Source organism: Protopterus annectens, chromosome 9.part0 (genome assembly GCF_019279795.1).
Source record: "Protopterus annectens isolate FY-2018-M chromosome 9.part0, PAN1.0, whole genome shotgun sequence".
NCBI lineage: Eukaryota > Metazoa > Chordata > Ceratodontiformes > Protopteridae > Protopterus > Protopterus annectens.
Window position 1 is genome coordinate 868,235,468 of NC_056743.1, and position 18,062 is coordinate 868,253,529.

Here is an 18,062-nt window from a genome sequence, read left to right on the forward strand (position 1 = left end):
TTTAAATATAAACTAATTTAAATATATTACATTAACTTTCAAATACTAATAAATGAAAACAAACCTTTAGGAAATAGTTTTATATACTGCCAAGTATTGATAGCATGACATGAGGGCGATAAACTAGACTGAAATAATGTTCTTATTTACTTATAGGATGTTTAAGTTCTGTTATCTGTTGTAAGACAACCACTTAAGCATACATTTAATAGACAGATTCTCGTTAATTCCTGGTAAAAGGTGTGCCCTAGTTCGAATCTGCCACATTAATTCGTCAATTTCCAATCTAATTTGCCATGGGCCCCCTCTTATATCTGGGGTTCTTTGCTGCACTATAGCAAAGCTGAAAGTATGCCCTATATGTTCTAGAGTATGCTTAGCTAAGGCATTATTTTCATCGTGCCTGCTAACAGCGTACATATGTTCATAAATTCTAGTTTTAATTTTACGCTCCGTCTTACCAATGTAAAAAGCTTTACATTGGTTACACAGAGCGACATAAACCACCGATTTGGACTCGCAGTTAAAGTGGTTATTCACTTTATATGTCTTGTTGTTAATTATAAATTGTGTCCCAACTTTGATATACCTACATTGTCCACAAGCACCGCACTTGTGCATACCGTGTAACCTGTTAGAAATGACTTTGTTCGGTGGTCTCTCTAGAATAGTTTTTAGATTTTGTCCCCTCCTATATGTTAATTTTGGTTTTACCCCAAGAATACTAGAAAGGGTACTATCATGGTTGATCACATCCCAGTTTTTGTTAATGATCTCCCTAATTTTGACAAAATCCAAAGAATAAGTGTGTACAAAAGACACACTATAATTGATGTCCTCCTGTCTATTGTTCCTAAGGGAACCCATAGGAGTAGAAGAATTTCCTATATCGACATTAACTTCTATGATAGTGTTAGAAGAAAGCAAGGGGGTAAAATGACCCTCTTTACGTTTATTGGATACTTCCAGAATGATGTTATTAATTAAATAGTATGGATAACCCCTTGATAGAAACATATTCTTTAGTTTGTTACATTCAATTTGAAAATCATGGTCATCAGTTACCATACGTGCTGCCCTTACGAGCTGACCCTTTATAACAGATCTTTTTTGGTAGTAAGGGTGGTTACTAGAAAAATGTAACAAACTGTTAGAGTATGTGGGTTTTCTGTAAATAGTGCTTTTGAATCTTTGATTGATAGCATCCTTTGTTAGAAGTATATCTAAATAATTTATCTCTGTATCCGCTACATTGAAAGTGAACTCTAAAAAGTCAGTCATGTTAGTCATTCTTTCAATGAACGAGGGTATCAATTCTTTCCCACCCTTCCAAATACAAAAAATGTCATCCTGGTACCTAGTGTACCAGGAGACATGTTGTTTGAATAGATCGTCCTTGAATAGTAATTCAGCTTCCCAATATGCCAATACTGCATTTGCAAATGAACCACCACAAGGTGAGCCCATGGCAACACCTGATGTTTGGAGGTAAAAGGTGCTCTCAAACATGAAAAAATTATTGGATAAAACTAATTCCAAAAGTGTTTCACTTAAATAGATGGTATTATCATCTATTTTCTTGGCACACATGAATTCCCTGACCCAACTAAGACCTAGTTGTTGTGGTATGACTGTGTACAGGTCTTTGATGTCTATTGTAAGAAATACCATGTCCACATTGTATTCTACCATATTGATATCTTTTAAAAAGGACCAGGAATCTTTACAAATGTGCGTCTCTTGTTCTAAAAGAGGTTTTATGATGCTATCTACAAGTTTGGCACATGCGTAAGTAGCCGAGCCCCTCCCATCAACAATTGGCCTAAAAGGAGGTGCATATGTGCGTTTATGCAATTTAGGTGTGCCAAAGAAAGTTGAAATTCTTGGTGCTACCATCTGTAAATATTGATATGTACTTAGATCCACAAAACCTTCCAAAAACAAGTCATGTAGAGTGTTGTTAATCCTTCTATAAGCACCATGTATTTCATTGAGAGATACCTCTTTGTACGCAGGTGTACTCAAATGTTCAAGCATGTACTCTACATACTTGTAGTGATCCATTAATACAACCCCCCACCCTTGTCCGGTTTCATGACCCGGATGTTACAGTCCTTTAATAACCGGAGAAAATCCCATTCTAACGTAGTAATGTTATTGAGATGCCCTTGATTACTGTATATGACCTGGTTCTTAATTGCCCAAAGGTCAATCTCGCACATTTTCTCAAAAAACGCTAAAATGGGATGAAGGGGTGGATTGTATGTACTAGAAACCCTTAGAGTATTAAGGATTGGGGTATCATTACCCATTAGGGAGTTGAGGTTAAGTTTCCTAACATATATTTTGAGGTCGACAAGCGTTCTACCTATGTCTATATGCTGTCCTGGGACAAAAGATAAGTCCTTAGCAAAAAAGTCAACTATGTCTTGATGAATATCAATAAGTGTATAATTATACACAGTGAAATCACTATAAGAGCTGACTAAAATGCTTGGTTCAAGTCCAAAACTGGGGAGTTGGATCATCTCTTCCTCCCCCGTCTCTTGTTCTTCGTGTTGTTCATTGTCTGGCCCCTGGTATGATTGGTAACACGGTAGCTGTTGGCCTGGCGAAAATCCTGGCCCTCCTGTTGGTTCATATTCCCCATAGAGTAGTCCTGTGCTTGACTATTTGTCCCTAGGGATATACTCTGGTACATTACTCTGGTCCGAATTACTGGCACCAATATTGTTGTTATTGAGCCTTGGGCTCCTTCTAGTGCCCTGTCTTTGTCCAGCAGGGTTGTCTTGGCTATTACCATTACCAGTACCATTTGTGGAATTTGTTGCATTATTTGATTCCACATGGCTATTGTCCTCGTTATGAGATGTATGTGTGATTCGAGGAGGCCTAGGATAAGCACATTTATTGGCATAGTCTCTTAAGTCCCTATTCAATTTCTTCTTCTTGATGGTTAACAATTTTTCCATGCTCGCCTCGATACTAGAAAAAATACGACAATAGTCGTATTTAAATCGGAAAAATCCATTATCCGATATTATAGACTTTTCCAAAACTTCCAGATCGAGGGACAAAGTTGAAATGTCTTTGGAATAAAAGGCAATAAGGGCTTCCAAAAACTCTATGCCTTGATGATCAAACAGACTAAGCAATTCCTGATGAAAAAGGGAATTTTCCACCAACCCTGATGGAAAACGCCACTGTCTTAATCCCTTAGGGACAATCTTGTTTTTTACACATTCATTTAGGTATGCAACTTCAAGTTGCAGTTTTTTACACCTAAATAATTTATTGTCAAATTCCTCAATCCGTTCAGCCAAAATATTGCCACCGGAAACTTGTGTAGTAGTAGGTTCAGCATACACATTGAACCCTTGACTAAAAAAGTTGTTATTTACCAAAAATTTAGCCATAGTAGGAATACCTTGATTATTGGAGTTCACATCGTTATTGTCATTCACACCTGTACTAGAATTCACAGAGGTGTTACCTGTGAGTAACGCTGCAGCCACTGTGGGGACAGGACGATGTTGTCCCGTCATTATCGATGATACTCCCTCCTCTATTACAGGTCCGGTACCCGTTCTCTCTGCTATAGGAGTTTGTTGGCCGTTAGGAATGACAAAATCATTGCTGTTCTGTTGAGGAAGCGACAAAATAGGAGGTCCGCTTCTCTGAGTTAAGGATGTAGCTGTCATGGCATCTACCTTCTGGGTAAGGGCGTCCACTCTGCCCAAAAGCAATTCCACCAACGTCGTCAAATTGCCGTTTGAATTATCCGTTGCTTCTTCCGCACCATTCCGCTGTGTAAACAAAACAGGTGAAGCTTCTCCGGCGCCACTCGCCATATTAAACCAAACGCACTGACAGTTCAACTAGTAAACTCCACAAGACCACAAAAAAGCGAGTAGGAACACAAACGGAGGCAGCTTAAAAATATATGAAGAAGTTTAATAATTCCAGATAAACGTAAGCGCTTTCGGCCGAAACAATGTCCAGCCTTCATCTGACAAACAGCGGAATGTTTAATGCCAGAACCTTATATATTGTTAAAAAATGGTAAGACGGAGCGTAAAATTAAAACTAGAATTTATGAACATATGTACGCTGTTAGCAGGCACGATGAAAATAATGCCTTAGCTAAGCATACTCTAGAACATATAGGGCATACTTTCAGCTTTGCTATAGTGCAGCAAAGAACCCCAGATATAAGAGGGGGCCCATGGCAAATTAGATTGGAAATTGACGAATTAATGTGGCAGATTCGAACTAGGGCACACCTTTTACCAGGAATTAACGAGAATCTGTCTATTAAATGTGTGCTTAAGTGGTTGTCTTACAACAGATAACAGAACTTAAACATCCTATAAGTAAATAAGAACATTATTTCAGTCTAGTTTATCGCCCCTCATGTCATGCTATCAATACTTGGCAGTATATAAAACTATTTCCTAAAGGTTTGTTTTCATTTATTAGTATTTGAAAGTTAATGTAATATATTTAAATTAGTTTATATTTAAAAGGACTGTATATAATCTGTTCATCAATTGATGAACATTTTCAGCATATTCTATGACATAACATGTGAAACAAGTAAGTTTTATGTTTTAGCATTGCTTCTTGTATTTGCTTTAAGTAACATCAAATAATGTCTTATACTAACTAATTGTAATATTGTTTTAAGGTTACTATGGTAACATTCAACCAAGTAATGCACTTGTTTTTAATTGGTATTTTCATTTTTTAACAATATATAAGGTTCTGGCATTAAACATTCCGCTGTTTGTCTGATGAAGGCTGGACATTGTTTCGGCCGAAAGCGCTTACGTTTATCTGGAATTATTAAACCTCTTCATACATTTTTAAACTGCCTCCGTTTGTGTTCCTACTCGCTTTTTTGTGGTATTGTGGAGTTTACTAGTTGAACTGTCAGTCTCCCAATTTTCTATCCAGATCCTCAGAACCAGGGACAAAGGATTCTGCATATTCTCGATGTGCATAAATAGCTGAGTTACTATCTTGAAACAACCAAGTTTTATTTATTTATTTTTATTTGAATTTGTTAATTGGGGTAGAACACTGATTATATTGGACACATTTCAGTCTCAGCCCGGGTAAAAAAACAATGGATACATGACATTATATACAGCATTATATATAGAGTGAATGACAGAATACAATATACACATATAGTATATTTAAAATGAATATCATAGTTGGCTTGAGAGTATTGTAATAGGAATAAAAAAATATTATATTGAAGTTAAGTTTTTTTTGTACTCTGTAATTCTAAATGCTTAAAGATGTATATCAGGCATTCTAACTGCAGTCTGAAATGGAAAGTTAAGTTATTTTCCTGTTAGTTGTAACAGACAACAAAAGCAGCTGGCATATGTTTTCTTTTTTCTAAAGCTATGCTAGTAAATCAAGCTAAGGGACCAGATAGCTATATAAAGTATCATAAAGATGTTAGAGAGGCTTATGCCATAATGTTTCCAAATGACGTTTTCCTCAAGTACAGAGGTTCACTAAGTGTGAATGTAAGATGATACAGAGCCCAAGATGTAAACTGGATACAACTGTCTTTATTTAGTAACAAAACAATGATATGGTCACATAAATGTACTTTTCACATGAATAGCATGAGTAGTTGTAAGATCCTGAATTGTTTAAAATTTTATCATGCCATGTGTGTTATACCTATTGGGCAGGATTCACGAAGCCTCCGTGTAAGAGTTATCAAGTCTTACACGGAGGCTGCAGTTAAATGGGGTGATGTCAGCATGCCATGCATATTCATGAGGGCATGCTGAATCACACCCTAGGCTAACACGGTCCGTGTAGCAATGTAGTAGGCGTGTCTGCATGGCGAGTCCTGCAAAGGGACACGCCCCCAGAAGAATCACAGTCCCAAAAGGAAACTCCCATGAGCGAGTCCACGGAAATGTCAAGAAACACAACAGCACACATGCCCCCACAGACTATTAACCCAACTGAAATGTAAAACTTAAAAGTGAACAGTTTAATTTTTTTTTTTATTTCAAAAATGTTTGCCCATAATTGCGCTCGTTTGCGCGGGTGTGCCCTTCGCCTCAGCCACAGTTAGCAGTCATTGAAAAAGCATATAAGATCTAAATATGCAAAATAAGCCAAGTAGCAATAGCGTAGCGGTAGAGACGTCAGCCAAAGAGGAGGTAGTCACGGTTCGAGCCCCAACAACATCATTTTTTATTTTTAGTGAAATAAGCATGAAACAATCCCCTGACATATATGTATATATATATATATATATATATATATATATATATATATATATACACAATTATAATTTAAGTAAAATGCAATGAAATGGGCCATGTTTTTATGAAGAAATCTGACGTAATAAAAAAATAAAATAGTTTATAAGTGCCCATAGCTGAGCAGCGCTCTAGCACCTGAGTATGTTTGCCCATAGGTGACCAGTGGTTTAGCAGGTGTAATATGAGTGCCCGGAGTTGAGCAGCGCTTCAACACACTGAAACTGTGTGCCCGTAGTTGCGCAACATTTCTCACAGCGTAATATGCGTGCTCATAGCCAAATAACGTGTTAACCAGCGTACCCCATTTGCACGGAGCTACGCAGCGCGCCAACCGGCTTACTGGCGGGCAACGTTGAGCAACCTGTATGAAAGCCGCCTTTAAACAGACACACCTCCTAGCCTGTATAGACAGTAGTAAAATAAAAAAAAAGCAATGCCCAGGCTCGAACCCAGGATACTGTGCATCATAGTCAAAGTACTGAACCACTAAACCATGACAGCTGTACTGAAAAATGCAGTATTAGTATATATATATATATATATATATATATATATATATATATATATATATATAGGAATGAATGGAAATAGAAGCATGACAAAGCAGGTATTGTGAAGCTGATACAATTCCAAAATGGCCAATCACAGATAAGTGCGGGAAAAACGGCATATATAAGCCCCATAGGCGGGAATACACAGCATAACTGATTGTGGAACCTATTTGCAGTCAGGATGGCAGGTGTAGGAGAGAGTAGTCGCTTCCGAGCACAGAGGTGGGGTGTTGAGGAGTCCAAATACATGGTTTGGCTCCTAGTCCATGATCATGAGGCTCAACTCATGCAGGGCCAGGTTCTGTGGGGTGCATATAAGGCAGAGGCGTGGAACCGGTTGGCACATGATCTCACCAGTGCCACAGGCATACCAAGGACTGGTGAACAGGTCCGTCACCACCATGCGGACCTGAAGAGACGGAAGCAGGACCAACTGAACCGTTGGATCCAGGAGGCCCAGCAAATGCCCAACGCCCCACTACTGAGTAAGTATCCATGTAATTATGTATGTAAGGAATTATCCTAGCTGATATTATGGAGATGTATGTTCCAATATTACTTCATTTATATTACAGCTGCAGGTGTGCGTTCTGTGAACCGGCAAGCCTATGGTGATAGGCTGGAGCGGTTGCGCCACCAGGCAGGTTAGTAATTATATTTCTGTAATTGTTATACAATATAAGTGAGACAGCTTGTAAAAGAGTTCACTGTAGTTACATATTAATAAAGTTCAAATAACACTAGAAGAAAGATTCTGCTAGTACTGTATGGTTAGATAAGTGATGCAGCCTGTAATCCAGAAATAAAAATTAAACAAGTCTGAAATAGTGATTACCCACCTGAAGTGTAATATCAGATAACCTGCTGCAGCCTGAAAATCAGTGGTAAACAAGCTAAAGACAATAGACATGTGTCAAATGCATCCCCTTAGAAAATCTGCCATATGAAACAAGTGAGTCTGTTGGAAAGGATTGTTGTAATCAAGTATGACATGTTAATAAGACCTAGAATAAAGTACCATCTTGAATTGTAAAAATAAAACAAGTGAGAGTGTGAGAAAGAGGTATGAATTGACCAAGAAAGCTGTTATAACTTCTGAATAAAGTATACTGCAGTCAGTACATAATGAAATGAATGAGACAGCCACAACCAAAAAGTGAAATGTTTGAAATAAAGTACTGAAGCTGGAATGTGTCTGTCCCACAATTTGGATATGTTGCTGTACCCTTGCAATATGGAGATAGTATGGTTATATGAAATAATGAACATCCACAGTTGTCTAGAGCCATATAAATGAAATGTAGCAGGATGCTGTACCTGAACATAGCCAGACATGAATGTGTATGAATAAAAATGCATTGTATATTAATGTAGCAGTAACAGTCCCATCACCAACATTCCTAAGGTTACATATAGGAAACTGTACTAAGACCTGTAGGGTATATATATCTGCAGCTACTAGAGATATACAGCATATGTATAGGTAGTTGAAGTTGTTAATGAAATATTTCTTCACCCTACCCTATATTCACAAATAATGCCATTCCACAACAAACTGGGTATGTGTATTCACAATTGATTCCTATGGACATTTGTCCTGTTGGTTCAAACATATTTGCACGTACGTTGCTGCATGTGCCCTGTTTAAATATCCAAACCTGATAGCCTGTTGCCATCAATCAACCCTGCATGCTGTTGGATTGTGTACTGTTGTTCAAAATATGCATGTGATATGCTTGCTGTTCAATGTTTGGAATTCATGGGTGTGTGGTTAATGGGAATACTGACGCATGCTGTTACAACTAATTTTGAATGGTATTGTTTGTTACTAACCCAAAATGTCATAAAATATTTCTAAACATAGGACAACAGGGAAGGCGGGTTCCAGCGGACCCACCTCTCCCACCTCAGCTGGCGAGTGCACCTGGCACTAGTGCCCAGGCCGGAACCTCCTCCGGTGGCCCTATGCCACCTTCAGGTGGAAGCGCTGCAGGGGATGGGGCTCGTCCCCCCTCTGCAAGCGTGGCCGGAGGAGACCGTCCACTCACCCTCCAAAGTGTCCGGTCTGTGGTGCATAGCGAGATCAGGCATTCTGTGCTTGAACCCCTACGCCAGCTTGAGGCTCGGGTGGCACAACTCACGGGTGTCCCTACTGCCCGTCCTACACAGCCCCATCCTGGGCTGTGAAGGCACAGTGGCAACTGCCCATGGGTGGGGATCTCAGTTCCACTGTTGCCATCTGTGGGCTCATGGGTTCGCGATATCCCAACATCCATCCCCGTCAATTGTGTTCCCCCCCCACATGTGTCATACTCCGCCCCTGTATGCATCTTATTTGTCTTGTCTGTTAACCTCCCCTACCTACCTCCCCAAATATACCTACTTCCTGTACCTCATATTCCACTCTCACCTGAAAAAAATTTAAAAAAGGGCACTCTGTTCCCACAAAAAAATTACGCCCCATACATAGCTGCCCATTTTGCAGACATGTCCGCTGGACATGTGAAGTGGTAATTACAATTGGCTGTACAACATATTTTGTTGTCCTCACCCCTCTCTCTGGGGTGGAAGGTTTCAAATTTCACACCAAATTACAGACATATGCACAGCTGTTGCTGATAAAGAAATGGGCAGCTATGGGCCTTTCCTACATCCTTCCTGCAAATCCCGAGCTTGTTTTCCTACTGTCCTATCATCTTTGTGCCCCCCTTTTCACCACTTTCATATCTCCCCATTTTCTTTTCTTTCAAAGAAATTAATGTGGGTGTGCATGACAGTAAGCACTTTTAAGCAGTTGTAAGCAGGTGTGCGCTTGTGTGCGCTTAGCTAAGCGTGTGTGCGTGAAGCTAAGCGGCACTGCGCATGCGTGTGCTCCGCGCAAACCAGCGCTAACCCGCTTACAACTGCTTAAAAGTGCCTTAGTCACTCTGAATGACAAGGCCTGTAGTCTGCTAAGCAGCAAAATAAAATTCCTCTGTCAATCTCGAACCCAGGACCTTGGAAACACTAGTCTGCATGACTTACCACTAAGTCATGACTGATATACAAGAACTTTGTGCTGAAAGCAATATATCATGAAATAGGACTGAATGTAAAGGGAATATAGGAAGGCTATTACACAAAGCTTTTCTTGTATCTTTACTGGCAATTCTTGTGGATTTGTATAACATTAGTGTGAGAAGAGAAACAGCCATGCTAGTCAGTAGCTAGTAGGTAATAATGTGACAGTAGCATCTTGCAAACCATACACACTATCAGAGCAGGATAAACACTGCCATATTTGAACAGGTAAGAGGCCAGACCTCGCAACTGTGACTGATTTACAGGGATGTCCCTGATTTGAAAACAAATGTTAACTGTGCCCCACTGACTCCCTGTGAAATGTACTAACAGTAGGCAGAAAGGTGTTTTATCCCATGTAATGGTAACTGTCAACTACTGAAAGTATGCACTACTTGCATGTCAGAAATGGTTTATTAATACATATGCTCAAATTACCCCACAGTCACAACTGCAGAATATCTGAAATATATCACGGGTGTATCCCACTGATATGAACCATTCCCTGAGGCTGATAAAAGATACACCTGAGAGTATCTGAGGCCTGCAAGTGTCACAAACTCACAGGCATATCATTCTGTCTGCTGTCACACACTCTGTGAATAGCTGTAGAATAGCTTCCACAAGTACACCCACATGTAGGTGCACAACCCACAAATATTAAAGGAGGTATCCAACTAATAACATAAGGACAGTATAGCAGTGTACAAGCACTGCATGTGCCTGCTATCCATAACTGTTAGTACAAAGTACAAGGCGCCACTACTGTTCATCAGCAAAATAAAATACCGTTGTAGGTGTCAAGCCCCACACCTTGGCCAGACCAGACTGCATGCAGTACCACCAAACCACAACAAACATATAAGGAATTGCTGCTGAAAGAAATATAGCAAGCATTACAAGGAGTGAATGTGAATGGAAAATAGGAAAGCCATAGCAACACATTCCAGTAAAGACACCTAACAGGCATTCAAGGAGTGAATGTAAAGGCCAAATAGTGAAGCCATAGCAACAAATTGCAAGAGCCACTGCTGTAAACCAGTTACTCCACAAGTCCCACAGGAAAGCACATACTCCCATTTAAACAGTATTAGTATTATTAGGTGTCAGTTAACATACACACTGAGAAGAATAAACTGGAGGAAGCAATAGTCAGGTGTCAGTACAACATGCATGTTAGTGCCTACAACACAGCCTGAGATATGAGAGACATACCAACCTTTACACTCACACAACAGTGTCCACAGCATACCAGCATGGTCCCCATCTTGAAAATCTGAAAGGGCTACGCCTACCTAACCTAACATTTTATAGCACTGTCCTGAAATCACAATGAGAACTGCAATTACCACACAGCAGGCTGCATGCAATTAGCAAATGCTGGCTAACACTTGGTGCAGAGGCCATCACATGCACATGTGCATATACCTACAAAAGCAGCCTGTACTCCCAGTCCACACATGCAATACTTTCATTGCAACATCTGGAGGGAGAGACAGAGAGAGAGAGAGAGAGAGAGAGAGAGAGAGAAAAAAAAACGAAAAAGAGACGCAGACAGCCGAAAATAAAACAATACAGAACAGCAAGCTAACCAGCAGCAAGCCATCACAAACTCACAAACAGCAGTGTCAAACAAAGGTAATGTAAACTAATAATGTAATAGTCTACATACTGTGAACCCTCCATATGTGTTAGCAGTCTGTATCTATATATATGAAGATGTGCATAGGGCAGGGGACATACTGCAACTGTTAGTGAAGGCTGGACATACATATGTATGTGAAGGATGCTATGTGCACATATCAATGTAGGTTGTAGTGCAACGTACAATGTAGCTTGTACAGTAATCGCTGTTTAGCAGTATGTTAGTGTGTGTAATCGTATGTGTAAATAAAAAGGTATATATATATATATATATATATATATATATATATATATATATACATATTATATGTATATGTATATATATTTATATATGTATCTATATATAATATGCATATATGTATACATAGATAGAGAGGGATGTAGAAATAGATAGGCCCAGAATGATACAACAGTACAAGGACAAAATGATTGACTTCAACAATTGGCTAAGCTTCTGGTGTCATTCTAAGGGGATCCAGTATTTGTCTGCCTGGGACGACATGATCGACAGTCCACGATGCTTTGCCAGAGATGGCCTGCACCTGTCGCCCTTAGGATTCTGGATACTGGATAAGACTCTTGCCACCCCTATAGTGCCTTTTTCACCACCACCGTAAACGGTGACATCTGTGACGTGTGCAGTGACAGAGACCTGGTACAAAGCTCCAGAGAGCACCCCTGCATTACCAGGCTTCAATTCATACCACACCTTTTGGCCACCTAACCCAGAAAGAAGCACTAAAGGTGGAGGCGTGTCCATATTCATTAAGGATATCCACACCTCCAGGCTAGTTGCACAGCATAATGCATCTGAGATTATTCAAGTGCAACTAACTCTGGGCAAGACCGCAATCCAAATTGTAGCTTGCTACAGACCTCCCACCATGCCCCAGGGTTCACACCCCTCATTTCTTGATACACTGGAAAGTATTAGGGTACAACCCAACACCCTAATAATGGGTGATTTCAACTACCCCACCATTAACTGGGAAAACTACTCATGTGCCAACTCTTTTGCTCAACGTTTTCTAGAATTCATAAATACCAACGCCTTGGATCAACTTATTCACACCCCCACCAGGGGTAGCAATATCCTAGACTTGGTCATCACCAACATGGGAAACTGGTGTTCCACACCAGAGGTCAATTCCTCGTTGGTCAGATCCCACCACAAGGTAATCAGCCTAGACATCCACATCCCACCCCCAGCCCCAATTAGGGAAACCATCGTAACAAACTTCTCAAAAGCCAACTTCACACTTCTTAAGACAGAAGTGGCAAACGTCATGACACCCATGCAGATGGACAATAGAGGTATGACTGCCGAATCCTACACAAATGCACTGTATAAGCACTTACACGAGTGCATGGATCATGCTATCCCTAATAGAACCAAGATGTTATCCTCCAGACAAAGGAAGCCAGTCTGGTGTTCCTCTGCCATAAACAAACTCTACAACAGAAGAAAGAAACTGTTGCAAAAATAAGTAAAATCCCATGACTGGAGGAACTCCCTGGTCAACCTCAGTAAGAAGCTGAGATCCCTCATAAAATCCTCCAAAACTAGTTACGAAAACAAAATTGCCACTGACTCTAAAGACAACCATAAAGCATTCTATAGCTATGTCAAGAATCTAAATGGGAACACTCAGATCTGCTCTGAGTTACAGCATAATGGCACTAAATATACAGAACCAACTGATATTGCCAACATCCTGGCAGATAGGTTCAGTGCTAACTTTACCCCACTCTCACCCCCTAGAGGGCCCATCTCTATACTGGAAGAATGCAAAGTTCCTATAATTACGGCTGCACGGGTAAAAAACACACTCTCCAAAGCCAAGAACACAGCATCCATGGGACTTGACAATATCCCAGGCTGCGTTCTACATGAACTACTGAATGAACTGGCACCCTACCTAAGTACCATGTTCAATCATAGCCTCACCTCAGGCTTTGTACCCACTGAATGGTGCACCGTGACACTTATCCCACTCCACAAAGAGGGAGCCACGATGGACCCCAGTAGCTACCACCCCATTAGCCTGACGAGCCTGGTCTGCAAGGCCATGGAACATATCATCATGGAACTCCTAAACAAAGACATTGGTAATCTCCAAACTCTGGACCCTACTCAGTTTGGATTTGTAAAAGGCAGCTCATGTCTCCTAAACCTAATTGACTTTTTTGAAGCAGTCACTAAAGCCATAGATGATCGTAAAATGGTTCACACAGCTTATGTAGATCTCGCCAAGGCTTTCAACACCATCCCCCACTCTGGAATTATAGATAAGCTCACTAAACTAGGTATAAATCCCTATGTCATAAGATGGGTTGCCAAATGGCTCATGGACAGAACCCACACTGTGAAAGTAGCATATTCCAAATCCGACATCAGACCAGTGACAAGTGGAGTACCACAGGGTTCAGTCCTGGGTCCTTTCCTGTTTGGTATCTACTTCTCTGAAGTGCAGGCCAACACAGAAGGTCTTTGGCTAACAAAGTTTGCAGATGACTGCAAACTAGGAGCCATAATCGCAACTCCTAACGATGTGGACAAACTACAAAAGGCCCTCACTGAGACAGATACCTGGTGTCAAAGCCATGGCCTGAAGCTCAATGCCAAAAAGTGTATTGTCATCCCCTATGCTAAAAACTCTGTACCCATGAACTACCACATAGCTGGTAGTCTACTTAATGCTGAAAATGTGATAAGAGACCTTGGGACACAGGTGGACAGTAGTCTCTCCTTTGATAATCACATCGCCACAGTGGTCGGGAAGTCCTTCTACGTGGCTCATCTCATCAAAAAAGGATTCCCATCCAGAAAAAAGAGGTCATTGTTCCCCTCTACTCATCACTTATTAGACCCATTATAGAGTTCAATGCCCCTTTTGGTATGTACCTCACAAGACAACTGCAACAACTGTAAAGACCACAGAAATACCTCACAAAGAGGATTACTGGCCTCAAACAGATGCCCTATGCAGACCATCTCAAAAAACTACAGCTTGACTCCATGACATATCGCCTACTCAGGGGTGATCTCTGCCTAACATACAAAGCTATGTCAAACCCAGAGCTATTGGACATGCTCCACTTAAAGAAATCCCAATCCCTCTGAGCTACATGCTCTAGGGACCTTAACTTTGTCACCACAATAAACAGAACATGCTGGAGGGATAGATTCCTGTCCCAGAGACTTCCCATACTCTGGAACAGACTACCTATCTGTGTCAAACAGAGCTCCTCATTAGCACTCTTCAAGAAAGATCTTGATGATTGGATGGGAAATGGGAAATTCACCCCTGGGATCACTTCTGTGGCTCTGCTCGACAGGGGCATAGGAAAATACTTTTCTTGGGTGGCGAAAGCCAGGGTGCATTTATTGGCTAGGCTTGTATGGGCCCTAGGGCCGATAGCCTAGTACCTACCTATGAACCTATGAACATATGAACATATATAGATAGATGGATAGAATATGTATATACATATATTATGTAATAGACACATACATATATAGATATATATAGATGCATACACATATACAGACAGATATGAATGTCTATAGATATGTATGTATATGAATATCTCTCTCTCTCTCTCTCTCTCTCTCTCTCCCTCTAACTCTCTCTCTCTCTCTATATATATATATATATATATATATATATATATATATATATATACTGAGAGAGGCACATGTGTGCAGATGTATTGCAACAGGTGCCTGGTGACAAAGGCATGGACTGAACACCAGTGTGGATACAGGAGTACTATACCCCATTCCAAAACACTTACACCACTAACCACCACATATGTGGTTGCCTGCCTACTACTGGATGTGTCAGGAGGGAACATGGGAAACAAGTGTACAATAGCCTCCCCTTTGATATTCACAGTGGCACACCAGTCTTGTAATACCTGTACATGGTACATGTCAGCAGAAATGGTGTGTCAGCTAGTGAAATGTAGGTCACTGTACCCCTCTACACCTCACAATGTCCTACACGGTATGTACCTCCCATGACAACTACAGAAAGGGAGAAGGACACAGTCATACCTAACAAACAGTGATAATGCCCTCAAACACATTACCTATGCAGAGTGACTGACAAAACCACAGATAGAGTGCCACTCAAACTACCTACACAGAGGTTACCACTGCTGGATATACATAGTTAAGTCACACCCATAACAGTTGTCCAACAACCATGGTAACACCTCACAATATCCCCAGCATAAATGACCTATGTCTGTCATCCTTGGCACCGCAGTAAAGAGCACATGGTGGAGGTACAGGTTCCTACCCACAAATAAGCCATACCCTGGAGGAAACCACCCAGCATTAAGAAGCAAGGCTCCCCATTAGTAGATGTCAGACATACCCCTGTTGAATGTTATGCAGATAGGTAGTATGCCATATGAGTCACCCTGTGTAACTGTTTGACAGGAGCAAGTGCAATCACATTACATGTGTTCCAAGGGGCAGGGTAGCATAACAGTATGCTGCTGTAGGCCCAGGCCCAATAGCATACTACCTGCCTATGACACAATGCACACACACATATACTCATTGCAATACCAACTATGTGAGGTGGAATGAGTGTGCCACTGACTGTGTGCAAGGTCTGTAATGGTGTGATTGCTCAGCATGACTTTGTGTCTGTCATGGTAGTGTGTGTCCTTGGTGTGAGGCCAGAGAAAGATGCGTCAGGTATTGGGATACAAACATACTACATTGCCATATGTTGTGCTGTGGTTCCCTGTATGTGACTGTGGTGTAGATATGGTTATGGCAACAAAGACTATGGTGCATTACCAGTGTCATTTGTACTGTGCATTGCATGGGTTGACAATGTTCCCCATACATTACCTTGATACAAACCCTCAGTGTGAAGCTGTGCATTGGACCTCAAATAGTGTGCTGACTGCTGGAGTATACTTGTTTGTTGTATGGAGTGTGCCAGGCACTGTCACAGAGTTGTCAGCTGAGCACTGATATGAGGTCATTTACATGTGTATCCCCCAATAGACAGACAGATGCTATATATGGCAGTTCAGTGATATCACTACAGTAGAGTATTATGTGTGCCATATCACTTGCTCACATATTTTTCTTTTCCTTCCAGGGCAATGGTGCACCAGCACAACCACATGTACTCTGCTGCAGAGGAAGAGCCTGGTGCAGGATTTTGCCACACTCTTTTCCCACACCAGCCAGAACCAGCAGGCGAGGGCTGCACTGTGGCAAGACCTTCTCCGTCGGGTAAATGACATAGGCATGCATAACCGGACATATGAGCAGGTACGCCATCACTGCAGTGATTTTAATTAGAAATGTCTGTCAGCGTGCGTCTGATATCCACAGGCAACAGCTTGCCACAGGTGGTGGGGCGGCTATACACCCCCCTCACCAGACTGGAGGGGCTCCTCCTAAGTGTTGTGGCTCCAGCCCAACAACAACATCCGCACACATGTGTAATGATGGAGGCTGGAGCCACCCAGCAGGAGGACTTGGAGCGTGCAGGTAACATGCCGTATCTATACTTGACTGTTCTCTACACTGGTAGTTTATGCATGTGTGAGGTGTGTACTGTGTTTGTAGCTATTATCCTGGTAACTATTGTGCAAGAGTGATATTCTCAATATCAGCAGTAGACCTGTGAAAGCCAACTGTTGTACTTCTGAACTGTATCATACTCACAGTATCAATGGCACAGTTGTGCCCACTGACAATAAATGTCTTATTTGTGCAGGTCCAATCCATGCTGGTGAGTGTGTAATAACAATCCTTTAATACTAATGATAATAATAGTAATAATACCCTAAAATTGTATTGCTATGTGTTTGATTGCTGGTGTGTTTGTGTATGTGTGTTTGCATCTCATGTACTGAGGAGTGTGCATGTGTGCATGTGCCCATGTGTGCATGTGTGCATGTGTGCATGTGCTCATGTGTGCATGTGCCCATGTGCACATGTGTGCATGTGTGCATGTGCCCATGTGTGCATGTGTGCATGTGTGCATGTGTGCATGTGCCCATGTGTGCATGTGCGCATGTGTGCATGTGTGCATGTGCCCATGTGTGCATGTGTGCATGTGCCCATGTGCCCATGTGTGCATGTGTGCATGTGTGGTAACATTGTGTACACATTGTAAACTGTGTTTCCTGTCTTCCTCTCACAGGTTCTGGTACTGCTCTGTTGGTGTGCAGCAGGGAACCTGAATCTGCTGCTGGGGATAGTGATAATGGTAATACCTGTGTAATGGCACAGGGAGGTGTGCCTGGGTCTGTTGTTGGTCAGCCAATTGACAGCACACAGCTGTCAACCCCATCAATGCGCACAGTCATCCTGCCAATACATCCATTGTCACCAATATCCCTAGATGATGGACAGCATACAGTGGGCATTGACCAGGGTAATGTGGTATCAGTGGCACATGTATCCCCTCACAGCAGCCATGGCGAGAGTCCTGACATGGCACCACACAGGCAGATGTCCAGG